Source organism: Sinohyriopsis cumingii, chromosome 9 (assembly GCF_028554795.1).
Source record: "Sinohyriopsis cumingii isolate HCF-2022 chromosome 9, ASM2855479v2, whole genome shotgun sequence".
Taxonomy (NCBI): domain Eukaryota; kingdom Metazoa; phylum Mollusca; class Bivalvia; order Unionida; family Unionidae; genus Sinohyriopsis; species Sinohyriopsis cumingii.
The window spans coordinates 32099734-32113576 of record NC_142969.1 but is presented as its reverse complement, the minus strand read 5'-3'; the positions used below and the strand labels follow the sequence as shown (position 1 = coordinate 32113576).

General features: G+C 34.7%; 1 long non-coding RNA gene across 1 annotated transcript; it reads left to right on the top strand.

Moving 5' to 3' along the window:
- Nucleotides 1-2487: 2487 nt before the first annotated feature.
- LOC149791503 (uncharacterized) lies at nucleotides 2488-12613 on the top strand. The gene is made up of 3 exons (XR_016423368.1): nucleotides 2488-2826; nucleotides 8682-8848; nucleotides 10911-12613. It is a non-coding gene; the product is annotated as an uncharacterized LOC149791503 (long non-coding RNA).
- The last annotated feature ends 1230 nt before the right edge of the window (nucleotides 12614-13843 follow it).

The following is a 13843-nucleotide window of genomic DNA, read 5'->3' as shown; positions in this document are numbered from 1 at the left end:
AAACAAGACCATTTGAAACATATCTGTCTTATTTCGTTGCTTATTTTTAACTTATAGCAGCCAGAAATAGCGTACCTTGTTTTCTTGCAATAAGTGCACGTAGAAAGCAATACTAATTCGTGACTGGTCTTATCAGAAAGTTGATTCTTATAGGTTGTGTCAGATTAATATTTTTAAGTACTCACATATGTCTGAATAGATTGCTTACTAAGAATCTGCTGAGAGGAACACTTACAGATAAAGCAAACATGGTGAGTCAGAGAATAATCGTCAGCTGTACGAGCATAGTTTTCCAAAGTAACTACAATGTGTTTATTAGATAAATCTTGACGTAAATATGGATGCAGATCTTTAATTCTTCCTCTAGCACCTATCAAACAGGAGTTATTTATCCTTAAGCAAACATGCGTTTGGATATTTTCATTTTTTTGCAATCCCGAACCTTTAGACGATATGCCCCAGGTACCAGGCATAACCCTTCAATATACATTCCTTTCAGCAAATCGTAATGAACACTTGCTTCTAATGACAGTGAATTATAAACTTCACAAACGAAGTCAATCTGTACACTATGTTGTAACAACGTCTGGTGCTGTTTATCCATTTCCAGTTTTCAGCAATGTTTTATTCAAAATGTGAAAAATATTTACCGACATCTTTTATAAATGGGAGTGCTAACTAGCTATGTTTTGTAACAGCAAAATCTACATTTTCGTGATTGCAGTTGATTATACTTGCCAGGTCTAGTTGTTTTAATTTCAGTTGTGTTTCCATCTCTCTTTCTTGTTTTGATATTTGCAGTTTCATTTGCATCTCTCGTTCTTCGTTTTGTATTTGCATTTGCATTTGTGGCTCTTCCCCTTTTCGTTCGTTGCTTCTTCTTGAACTTGCATTTGCCTTATATCCTTTCCCTGCCTTTTCATCCTTCTTTACTAAAACTGCTCTTTCTCTTTCTTCTTTTTGAATTTGCATTTACATTCTTTTTTCGTTTTGAAGTGGACGTTCCCTTAGCTGAACTTCCACCTGACTTTATAATTGTATTTCTTGTAATTTCAATTCAGAGCTAGATACAGACTTATTAATTATTCCCACAGCACCAGTATCAAAAGTGTACTTTTCCAACAAATACTTAATAAAAATAGTTTTACCTTCTGCTTAAATAGTGATAATTGTATATCTGCAATAGGATAACAGTTGGCGAGCTCCAGTAACACATCTTTCCTTAAACACTGAGACCGTTACTGATTCAGATTGGAAACAAAACTATGAAATCATAAAACTATGAATAATAAAATGTCTGTATTCAAACGAATTTATAAAGCAAAAGTAAGTTCAATATTTCTGAAACGTGTCTGAATTTCAGATGCCAGACGAGCCGTCAATATATGTTATGGTCATAAACTACGCAACAATAAAAAGTAAAACCAGAATGCTTTGCATAACTTATGCAATAATGTACTTATCAAATTTATAAAAAGAAAATACAAGAGAAACGTACAGGATTATGTTTGTATGTGATTATGATTTTTAACGTAGCTTTAACAATTCTTCAGTCATACCGCTACGATGTCTGCAGTGTGGCAGTTTATAGTGATGTCTAGCACTAGGACATTATGCCGCAGACACGTAGCATGATGTCCCACCCAGTCACATTATCCTGACACCAGGCCGACCAGCAGTGCCACTGATCTCTTAATGCTGAGCGTCTAGCGAGGCACCTGTTCGCACCATTTTTGTAAGTGTTTGGTATGAATTGGCCTGGTTTCGAACCCACTACCTCCCGCTACCGGCGGACGCTCTAACCACTAGGTTACTGGAGCGGTTTTACAGGATTGCGTGGGTCCATGTTGACGTAGGCGCTTATGATAACTAATAATAAGACCTGTTGACAACTTTGGGTGAATTTCTCATTAATAATCCTATTTTCTCATAAACTGCCACACTGCAGACATCGTAGCGGTATGACTGAATCTAAAATAATCCAAAAATATTATATTCATTTCCAAAAAGGAATTGAATGTCCCAAATTAATTTCTGATTTTCGGATGTAAGTATCACAATGAAATTGTCCAGAAGGCCTTTGAACAATTTGGAATAGTCTCAGAATACTCTTCTGATTCAATTAGCACTTTGTAATTGAAATCAGCATCACTAAAAAATCTTCTCTCAACGTATCTAAACACAACATTAAACATATATGCATGTCTCAATATATTCCACGCTATAGATCTTCCTGCTTAATCTAATATTTCAAAACACCTATTCATGCAACCTAACCCATTCAAAGAAAAATAACTTAATTCTTCCTAGAAGCCACATGACCTCACAAGCAAATGAGAAATTCACCCAAAGTTGTCAACAGGTCTTATTATTAGTTATCATAAGCGCCTACGTCAACATGGACCCACGCAATTTATAATTTTAACTTCTTAACATGAAATTGTATACCAGTGTAAAATTTGTATTTATATAATATTTTGATTATATATAATAATTACAATTTTACAGTGATGAACAAAAACTATACATAACATAGACAAATTCATCTGCCACGATTTGCAAATAGTATAGATATACATAACAAAATTATTTATAGGAGTTATAAAGTGCTTAATCCGGTGGCAAAGGTGCTGGACGGAATATTAACATAGGAGTGGATATATGCACGGCTGGGCGGAAAATTACCATAGGAGTTGACATGTGCACGGCTGGACGGGGTATTAACGTATAAGTGGACATGTGCACTGCTGGACGGGATATTAACGTAGGAGTGAACATATGCACGACTGGAATAGATCATTATAATAGTCACTACATAAGTGCTGCGTAAGCTTAGTTCTGGTTTTCTTATTTTCTAATTAGTTTGAATATGACTAAGACTAAATTCCTGGCAAATTGCAACGAATTTTTATGTTTTAATCTCATTGCCAGAGACTTGTTTCTGCAAACATTCTCACACAGTTAACGGCTGCGGTGGCCTAATAGGTTAGAGCTTTCACCTCGGATGCAGGAGGTCGCCCGGCCGAGTCTTACCAAAAACATAAAACTGGTACTAGCAGCTGTCTCTCTAGATATTCAACATTACGAGTTTAGTGTTAGTACTGGTCGGCCTGGTGTCGGGATAATGTGACTGGGTGGAATTTTATCCTACATGTTTGATACATGATGCCCAGGTGCTATTCATCACTATAAACATACACATATGGCTGACAAATTGTTAAAGCTGCATTACAAATCCAAATCACTCACTAACTTACTTATACTGACTAAATTAAAATTTTGGTGTTATGAATTTTCATTCAAAAGAGTATCGGATTATACCATTTTGTTAAATCAAAATTGTTGCCACTTCAGCGTTTTCAAGAATGATAAACATATTGCTACATTAGTACCTTCTAGGTCACGAAGTAATTCGGAAAACTATGTATTGTGACTTGATACGACTTTTAGGATTATTTTTTGCATTAACTCTTGATAATACAAGATCTTCTTACATTTCCTTTTCATGTATTAGAGACTTAAATTATTTGTAAATTGTTACAAAACTGTTTACTTTGCTTCTTTATGTTACTTAGTTTAAGGCCATAGAGTCGCAACAGAAAGTGAGAGGTTGTACGGAATACGATCCTTTTAATACTTTATTTCAGATATATATATATATATATATATATATATATATATATATATATATATATATATATATATATATATATATATATATATATATATATAATATTTAAATTTAAAATCACATTCGTTTGGAATATTCTTATTCCCTGGCATTTATCCATCACATCTTATAGAAACAATATTTCACAATGTAATCTAAAATAGAGACCTTTGTTTTTAATCGGACCCAGTAATGGTTGGGGTCTTTAAAGAAATACGAATTGATTGAGCATACCAGATATTATTCCGTTTCCGAAGTAGAAACATCTTTAGCCGAACAGGAAATAACTGATGTATATACAGTGTTTAATGGAAAAGAATAGTTTTCATAAATGTGCATTGAGTTTAATTAACAAGTCTTTTTTTCTGGCTCTGAATCGAACTTATATATATAATTGAAAGTAGCGTACCAAATGGACATCACCTTCAGAAAGAAATGACAGAAATCTAAAGTTTATCTACGAAATAAGACACATAAGAGGACACAAGAGACTCAGCTGAATCAAGTTGAAAGAGAAAAATGAAAATATAATTTCATAAAGAATGAAGAAAATGAGAAATTCAAATTCAAATTTAAAAACAGGAAAGAGAACGAGAATAAAGAAATGTCAAAGAAATGCAATTGATGAAGAAAGAAAAGACATGTAAATATATAGGGAAAAAGAATAAAGGAAAGGAAATCCTATCAAAATTAAACAAATGATTACTTGCAATCCAAACGTCACTTGGTTCAGGTTTCAATATTACTAAACGTATTAGGTTATTACCATTTTTAACGAAAAGGAAGTAGATCAATATTTTCCTCACTTTATGAAAATTATTGAAAATTGTCAATGGCCAAGAGATGACTTTACATTGTTATTACAGTGTGTAGGTATTGGCAAAGCTCGTAAAGTCTGTACTTCACTGACAGCAGGAAAAAGTGTAAATTTGTATATGGTTAATGAATTTACCGTGAGTAGTAATAAATTGGTACATGAGACATATCGACAAATGTTTAGAAATTATATGAGTCTCGTCGAATACGAAGGATTATTTGATAGGTAGTGCTCATCCAAAAGGTGTATGAAGATTATGATACCTTCAAATAAATCATATTAATTGAAGAGAGAAAAATATTGGCGTACATAGTGAACTCAATGCTACTCTCTGCGAGCAAGTCATATACAATGTGAGACGCTGCTCGTACAGCTGACAATTATTCCTTAACTAATAAAAAATTTCCTCTCAGCAATCTTTCCCAGAAATAATCTCAGTCTCACTTAATGTTCCCAAATCTGAGTAAACTATTAGGAATCAAACTTCAGACTGTTCAGATATCATATTCGCTTCCTACGTGCTCGTATTGTAAAGATAGAAGGCATGTTATTTCTGATTGTCACAAACTAATGAATAAGTATCAGTAGAATGATAAAACTCTTGCAAATGTTCCTATTTCTAAGATAGCAATGTCATAGTCGTACAAATTTGTTGGGACACCATACCCAAGTTTTATCTGATTAGGAAGAATGTTGAACCATTCATTTCGAATGACTCTATAGTAACTAATAGTGATTCTAACAATACGGTCAATATTAAAATACCAAGGGACACAGAAGAAGACATTTGACGTTTTCATTGACAATGTTGTTTGTAGTGTCAGACTCAAAAGCAGGTTTCAGATGGGTTGGATCTTAATGTTAGGTTATATTTTAAATACACTGTTCTTCTGCGGTGTGATAATGGAGGTTAATTTGCTTTAACAAGACGACTTTCATATATGGATCACCTACATGCTCCAAAAAATGAGTCAAATTGCTTGATTGCAAATTGGGTCAAGCATCTTCAAGTATGACTTTCTGGCTGAACCATAAGAAGCAATACCATAGTCCAGTTTGTATCTAACAAAGCCAAGGTTCGTTATTGGTTATAGATGACTTTTTCATCAATATCCACTCAGTGTGTGCTACCGCTCTGGGTAAATCAGGGTGTTTCAAGCATTTAGGTATCAAACTATTAATGTATGAAATGAGGACGGATTTTTCTGTGGAAGACACTACCTAAAAGCATTGCTGCCTCAACATCCGGTATAGTGCTCCATCCAAGGTGAATCTAGGGTAATGTTTACTTTGTAGAAGACAGATATGCATTCATACCGTTTATAATTTTGATAATCTAACATTGACAGTAGCCCAGTTCTCAAGCTCGCTTATATTTGGCTTTTTCAGCCGATAATTTACATGGAAATCATGAACATATAGAGAGCAATCCACACCAGGAGCAAAACTCTTGGTAGTTATTTTAAGGTTGATGTTACCAAGCATAACAGATAAATTACTGCCCTGGGAAAGACCTATATCTTGTTCTTACATATCGATAAATGACAAACGAAAAAATTCTTTATTACACTTAGGCTACATTTGACGAACATATTAGTATCTCGTTTTTGCGTCCGTGTACACCAGCCATGGGCGATGTATTTTTTCTCATAGTACTAAATGTGGAACAGAAAGTTATCTCTAGCATATACATTACTCTGCATTGTTTAACCTATAGTACTATTCTCTTCCTTTAAAAAAATATTAATAAAGTATAAATCAAGGATAGAACAATATACACATCTAGCAAAGATGATTTGAAATTAACGAATTTTTAATAAAATAATATCAATAATTTTAGATGGTTTTAAAATACCATATTTATCATAACCTATAATGCTTTAAATTTGATACATTTAGTCTCATAGAGAAGCGCTTGGATAGTAGTTTTGTTCTTTGAAATAGCTACTTTCAAGGAGATAATGAAATTCAGCATCCACATATTTGTTAAAGAAAAGCATACACAATCTGTTATATCTAGGCAAATTGTCCGATCTTCCATTCTCTATCAGTAAACTGTTATCAAATGTTCATAATATTATTATGTCTGACTATATATGTTTTATAAGTATCAAAATAAATAATGTTCTAATTTGCATTCCATTTTAAAAATTATATAATCATAAACTTTTCTCGACTTAGTAATGGATGATTCTCATGTTTGTATAAACTGATCACGAAATCCTTCCTTAAATATTGTATCTAGCCGCAGTCTGTTTGTAATTTTAAGATTAATCAAGATAAATTGATACCCAGTTTACGATAGGATATTTTGAATTCGCATACACTATACTTTATTATTGTATAGATGTTCATCGTTTCTATCGGCTAATGTGGTATTAGTACTAGTTAAGAGAACTGTTGCACTTTCGTCAGAAATTTCATGTACCATCTGTTTATTGTTATTTTCAGATTTTCTCAAGTCATTTATATTATTAAGTACAGCTTATGCTGAGTCTCTACTAATGCCTGATATCTATATTTTCTTATCAGATATCCAAATCGTTTTTGGCACATTTTGACTCCGACGAGCGTATTAATATTGATATTCACCGTGCTAGTTATTACATTGAGAATGTCACAGAACATTGGACGAAAATCATAAACACAAAATTGGTTGATGGAATAAAATCTTTCTGCAGTGGTGGTTTATTACTCTTGCATCTTTACCTTTACATTTGAATATTCCTTTGTCATATCCGATTCTCGATATATATTACATTTTTTCTATAATGTTCTAACATGCGATTGTTACATTTATTTAGTCTCTTTTTAACACAGGTATGTCTTTTCTATATCATTATTGCTAAGACGCTATACATCGTTAATATGATCAGAAACGATTTGATTCGGACAGGGGTTTGTTCTTTTTAGCTAATGTTTTCTATTACATTTCCGTTATACTTTGTTTTAATTACATCACCTCTGCTCGCAACCCACAGCAAACAGATTGGGTCGACTAAGTCGCTTCTAGCCAACTAAGGCGATGACGCATCGGGCCTATGCCACTTTCGAGGTCCCACATGGGGATTACATATATTTTTATATAACTTATGAACATTAATCCTCCATGGTGTCTTACCCATATGACAATACTATTTGTTTATACGTTCCAAATATGGATTCGTGTTGTAATACTCGTTGCCGTTACATGTTTTGATAAGTTCCATTTTTTTATATGTCACTTCTTTATATTCGGTTCTAGAACTATGTGCGCATCACTCCGCTAAATACATTGTCGTATTTTATCCACACGAATCAGACTTATTCATTTTTAGTCACATGTTAAAACCTCATTCGTGACATAGCTGTCAGTATCTACCTTTGCTAAATCCAATTTCTATCCATGCTTCATTCCGCTACAGTCCCTGCCATTTCAACAATTTCATCAGCACATTGTGAAGTCTAAACTATTTGGTCATCCATTGTAGTACCATTAACCATTATCGTTTTTCTTATGTTTAATCCTTCTTTTGTAAGTCATATATATCAGAAGGTGGATCGCCTTATCTAGACCTATGACAACCCTTATATATGTCCAATCTCTATCGAGCAAGTGTTAGCTTCATTGTCGAGTAGATTCGTTCATTTTTAAATGCATCACCAAAAAGGCTCAATTTTATGAACGTTCGAAATCCAGTCTACCTAAAGAAACAGCTACTTAAAGGCAGAAAAGGAGAAAAAACTTGTTATTTTGTTACTTCTGCTAACACTTTTGATCCGAAATTGATTTTATGATGAAATGAATCTCTTCGCAATTAGTACATAGATAAGAATTGCTGCTTCCTATTCTGCTGGCTATAGAAAAAAGGAAAATGTATAGGAATTATTTCAAATAGATGCGTGACACTAAGAATTCATGAATTGTCTTCATTGCCCACGAACATACTTAATGATTGTGCATGTTTGTTTTAGACTCTACCAGTTTCACAGCCTAATTATTATAACTGACAAACAATTTCCATTGTCTTTAAAGAACAATGTTCATTTTCGTAAATCCGTAAAAAAAGAATATTGCTATTATCCATGTTATCAAATACTTCAACATTCATGCCTTTCAAAGGTTTCTTCATTTGTATCGTTTATTTTTCTTTACGTATCGTTTTGATGTGATTTGTGATTTTGATTTTTAACGTAGCTTTAACAATTTTTCAGTCATATCGCTACGATGTCTGCAATGTGGCAGTTTATGGTGATGACTAACACTTGGACATCATGTCGCAGACATGTATCATGATGTCCCACCCAGTCACATTATCCTGAAACCAGGCCGACCAGTCCTAACACTAACCTCTTAATGCAGAACGCCAATCGAGGCAGCTGTAAGTATCAGTTTTTAAGTATCTGGTATGACTCGGCTGGGGATCGAACCCACGACCTCCTGCATCCGAGGCGGACGCTCTAACCACTAGGCCACCGGAGCGGTCACGTATCGTTTTAAAATATTGTTATACTGCTAACAACCGTGATGCTAATATATATAAGATCTCATGGTGAATATGGCAGTTCAAAAGAGTTATATAATCTGCTATAAAACATGTTTTCTATTGTATTTCGTTTTAGTTCTTAAAGATGTCAGCTGATAAAAGCGTTTAGTAAGATGATCGTGTTCATTAACCCATTTGGCACATGATCATGTTATAACTGTTCTTTGTCTTAATAGTTGTAATTCAATAGATGTTTATTCTGCCATATCATTATTAATAGGATCTCTTACAGATGCGCGACTTTGGACTGAAGCACGCTTTCTTTCTTCTCCTTTAGCCTACTTTGAGAAGATGAATAAGAAATATGTTTGCTTCTAGCTTCCATCAGAAATACATTGCATAATAAATTTCCCTGGAATTATAATTATATTGGCATTCAAAATATCCTCTACATATCTTTTCCATTTGTACACAGTTTTTTGTATTTGTCTGTAATGGAGTTTACATGGTAATGAACTCGCGAACAGAGAAAAATCTTTCCTAAACTGACCCATGCCACCACCCGCTGCGACTGTGTCCTCTATAAAGAATGAAGAACAATAATATGTGATTTCATCTCAGATGAGATGTGCTATATAGGTCGCTTAAACTGAATGTCTTTAATATATTTAACATATCCCCTGAAATGACCGCGTAACTAGCCCATTGATCATAGCCTTCTAGTCAAAGATGCGGACAAATTAATTTGTTGTACTGTGGCAACAACCACCGGCCTTTCCTCTATGCAACTACAACAATGCTCTCCTCTGACAATAAGGGATGCAATCTAGGACAACGAACACATATTCAACACATATGCTGCCTAAATCATGAGCTGTCAGTATTTACTCGCAGAGGGATTGAAACGTTTCCCAATCGGCTTGGGTAAATCTCAATCTTTACTAAGGTCTTTGAGGTTTGGGAATTTTATATCATAAATATATCGGAATCGAATGACTCCCTCACACGTCTTTACCAACGTCTCGAGGCAAGAAAATTAAAAGATATTGATTGCAGATGACAAGATCTAACAACGAATAGGATCATGTAGCAGGACGGAAGTAGGTATACGCCTTATGACTAACAAGGCAAAATTGTATATTGAAACAAACCCTTTTACCTTTGTTCATATATTGTTCATGTCTTTCTAGTCCCAAGGCGCATGATGGTGATCGATAACGTCACCAATTCTCCGGATTGCACCAGTTTCTCTTGAAGACAACGATACATTATCACCCTTTCTTTTTATCTGTCTACATTATCTTCAGTTTACTTGGCTGATAGAAAGGGATTTACATTCGCCAAGACTATATCCTTGATTGAGCTTATAACCATGTATCATTCGTATATATATATATATATATATATATATATATATATATATATATATATATATATATATATATATATATATATATATATATTGGCGGTTTCCTCCCAAGATTAGACATTACAGACCGCAATAAGTGGATCCATATATTCTATAAATGTCCTGGCCTCAGGAAAGCTGACTTTTTGTCCCGTACCAGGCACTGGATCCCACTCTCCAGCTTTCAAGGACAGACTGGTTCTAGAACGTGCGAACTGTACTTTTAGGCAATTCGCACAAAATAGATACCGTTTGGGCTGTCTATTGTGACCCTCTTACCCACATCTGGCATAGACTACTTTCACCTTATAGCTATCACAGTTGTGGCCGTGTTTCTTGCCGTTGAAACACCACACAAGATTATGAATTAGAAGGTCGAGAGGGATGTTCAAGAACCCGGCTTTGATAGATACATACAAAGTAACGCGGTCCGAGGTCAAACAGGTTTGCGCTAGTGGGAATCAATTTGCCTTACAGAGAATTATGAATCCTTTAAAAACATTTACGTTTTGAAAACTCATGTTTAAGGATATTTCATTTTCGTTGCAGATTTACAATGACTGACTCTCCAGCCTAAAGCTGAAATGTTTTAGCTGCCATACAATGTGATAGTTTGGCTTGGTTTTCATTACCTCATCCAAGTCGCAAGAGTAATTATTCCTGGTTCTCTTTTAGACAGGAAACGGATATTGTGTTGTTTTTTCATGCACGAATTCTAGTGGTTGATAAACTAAAAGAGAGGAAGACCCATTTCAACATCATCAGAAGCTGCATCATTGATAAGTTTCAAAAACAACAAGAAGCTATTTAATCTCAAAGGCAAATTTTAAATGTATAAAATAACCGGCGTTTCTGACTTCCAGTATGCATAAAGTAAAGACCGAAGCAATGGAGCAGCGAACCGTCGACCTTTCCTGTCCCCAGTTAATAGGATGTCCTCCTTAAACGACAATGTACGCAACGCAGAACAAATGGATGTTTCCACTATGTCGCCTCTGACGACATGCGTTTAGCGCGGATGGATCTTCAGCGAATAAACAATGACACCTGCTGAATTTTATTGTCGTGCCGTTAAACTCAAATAAATTCGTGCACGTTTATTTTCAATAGGATTGTGCCAGTTCACAGTATGTCTTTTAGAAAATGTTGCGTGAATTAAAACAAAATATAATTTTGCCAAAAATAAGCAAATGGAATCTTCCTCTCCGGAAAGGATGGTTGCACTGCTGCTATGGTTGCTTTATATACCTTTTCCTCATCCTTTAAGTCATTCACTATATAACAAAATAATGTTCCCAAATTGTATCAGTATATGATAGTAGAACACACACACACACACATGTACATGCATGCATATAAACAATCTTAAAAAGGAACCGTGATCGTCATAATCAGGGAAAAACTATACAAGAAACAAATATGAAAATTTGCAATGATGTAAGTCAGTGGACCTTGGCAAACGTTCTACCGAGCTACGGATCCATTATTTCACAAGACGATCGACTGTAACTAAGAACAGTTAGAGAAACAGAGAAGTAAATACAATTTGTATTTACAAACTATACGACGAAAACAGTCATACAATTGTTTATTAATAAATACATAAACAGTTATTTATTCTGCATACTTTGGAAATATTTACATTGGGACCGTTTCCTTTTGACTTGACCGATTGTAGGAAACATCGATATTTCAGGTAGCAGAGCGTTGGACTCGTAATTTCAGAGTGGTGGGTTCGATAGCCGCCCAGGCCAGCCTTGGTCGGCCATGTCGTTGTGTCCTTTGGGAAAATCATACAACATCCATGTCGTCAGCATGATTGTCACGTTGTGTAAGAAAGGCTGCCAACAATTCCTACCTCATATTTAAAAATGTCTTATGATAGAGGTCGAAATTCAAAATAATTGGGTAATTTCAATACGTGTTATGTAATATTACAACTTTAGACCGATTCCGAAACAAGCAAACTACCTGTCCGTTAATTACCATTGCGTTACGGTCAAATTCGCGGTTACTTCAACGAGAACCTTGCCATGTTCGTGTGTTAATACTCCTGGGTGTGAAAAAGGATGCAAAGTTGTGCGTTCCTTCTATTCCACGGGAATCTTTCCGGGTGGGATACGACACCACCCGAAGATTAGAGAGAGAGGAGAAGACGTGGAGGGCCTGAAGAATAGACGGTATTGCGATGGCGCTGGGTGGGGAAAATGGAAACCAGGGTACCGGAAATACCGACAAGGAGGGCCGGGAGAACAAAGACAAGGGTACCGAACGTACCGACAAATAAATACATGCGGAAGTTACAGATTAGTAACATAGAAGGGACACGAGAAGGAAACAATCTCACCTTTTAATTTTGCCAGACGAAATAATTGGCAATTTGGACAGGTCTTTTAGTCAATGGAAGCAATTGCGTTGAAAAATTGTAATTTAATTGTTGAATACCGTGACATAATTTGTCAATTTGTTATAAGTTTCACCTTATTATTTCTATATTTTATACACCTAGACCGTCGGCTTTACCGAATTTTAATTGTCCGTCCGTCTCCGGGGTTAGCAATAATTTCATAAAGGGCACGTGACAATGATCTAACAAATAGTGTGTTCAAAGTACCGTTAAAACAAACGAAAACAAGCGTTTGCCTAAGTGGAACAGTTTTAGCAAAAGAACATCATTTTACGACAATCTTCATTTTACGACAAGCTTCATTTTACGACAATAAGGCCCTTTCTCTAATTATCGGATAAAATAAATAACACAACTAAAGTATATAGATTAAAGATAATGTATTGCCAATCTTAAGAATAATATTTGCAATATATAACAAGTGTTGCACGCCTTGATAAGTTGCTGCTTTTGTAAATTTATAGAGCATAATTTAGCACGTTTTCTCTGAGCTTCTATCATGTTTTTATGATCTGCTTTATTGAGGAATTTACAGAAAAGGTGTTCGGTGTATCTGTAATAAACTGAAGTGACTAATTCGTTGAGGCCAACAAACAATTGTCGGTTGAAAGATTTTATACAACACTAGTGAACATTCTGAGAGAATCACAACAATTAAGTCAAAATCTTTAGCATGTTCAGGAAGCACGACAAAACAGACTAGAAAACCCTAAAATATATTCTCTTTTTTTTGTCGTTGCTTTCCTTATCATTTGTCCAAGCCGTTAAATCATCATGAACGTATAATGTATCTTACGAATATAATCTGCCCGTATTATTTTAAACTCACATCAAATGAACCAAGGTTTTAGGCTATGTTAAGTTATTTGAACATTTAGATGGATATTGTATCGATAACCTTGCGTACAAGCACGAAGACTAAAGCGCCATCCGTGGTATACTTTGAGATAAATATATAATACATATTTTAAGAATTATTGTAAATTCAGTTGGTAAGATCCATCATGTAATCTGAAATTATTCCATATATTTAATCAGACATTTGCCTAGTTAAATGAACAATGGCCTTGACCGA